The sequence below is a fragment of the Arachis ipaensis genome, chromosome B09, assembly GCF_000816755.2.
Source record: "Arachis ipaensis cultivar K30076 chromosome B09, Araip1.1, whole genome shotgun sequence".
Lineage (NCBI taxonomy): Eukaryota > Viridiplantae > Streptophyta > Magnoliopsida > Fabales > Fabaceae > Arachis > Arachis ipaensis.
Window position 1 is genome coordinate 146,927,032 of NC_029793.2, and position 1,154 is coordinate 146,928,185.

The following is a 1,154-nucleotide window of genomic DNA, read 5'->3' on the forward strand; positions in this document are numbered from 1 at the left end:
CAAATATTTTTACCAAAATGTTATTTTTATTAAAAATTTATTTGTTTTATATATGGTGGGTAACTCTTTTATTGTGTTAACTAGGAGGTGCCATAGCTAATGAACCCTAACTAATATGACATTTGTTTTCTCTTTCCACGTAAAAATATTTAAGTTCGAACAATCGAACCTCACATGATGTAATGACAAAAAAATAATAATAAAAATTAAAAGCTGTAATTTATTTATGATTTTACATATCATCATTCTAACTTTTATATCTACCATACCAAAATTTCCACCCTCATGATATTATCCTAAGCATTTAGGATTATGGTATACATTTACGGATTTTGTAATATTTTCTCAAGTTTGGTATTATTTTATTATGATTTTTACCTTTTGTTTGGCACAAAATCATTTTGGCTTTTTTTCCCCTTTAAAAATATGCCATAGAGTGAAATTTAGTATGGTTGACAAGTGTTTTTTTTTTTTTTCGATAACTAACCCACACAAAATCATTTTGTCCCAATATAGTTACTGTAAACTACTAAACTATGATAATGAACACATAAGGATATATAACTGGNNNNAAGTAAAGCTATATTTTATATATGAAAAGAATTTTAAAAAAATACTAAAGTTAATGCATTAATTAATTATTTTAATACTAAAATGTGATATGCAGAACACGAAACTCAGAAACTGCATAGGAATTTAACTATAGCTGCGTCAAGTATTCCTCAGTCTATTCCCATTTGCTTGCTGATTATATTTCCACGCGGGATGCGATTGTATTATTAATTATTCATATACTTATATTTTCTCACATGTCGTTTTCTTTAAGAGTTACTAGTGAGTTTCCCAGTAATTTACCTGCAAATTACTTGAGTTTTCTAGTTTGTACAATCATCGATGACAGCTACGAAAATACGAAGGCATTAAGGCACACGTCAAAGGGCAAACCTCAGGTCAACGAGATTGGTTTTTCTGAAGTCAAGCTCAAATAATTAAACACTTAACGTACACTTTCGTGTATTTTTTTTTTATTTTATTTCTCTCTTTGGAATCTAAAATATGAACTTAATATTTAAATTAATCTATAAAAAATATAATTTTAAATTAATTAATTTGATTTTTTTTATTAATTAGATATTAATATATCACGTTAAATA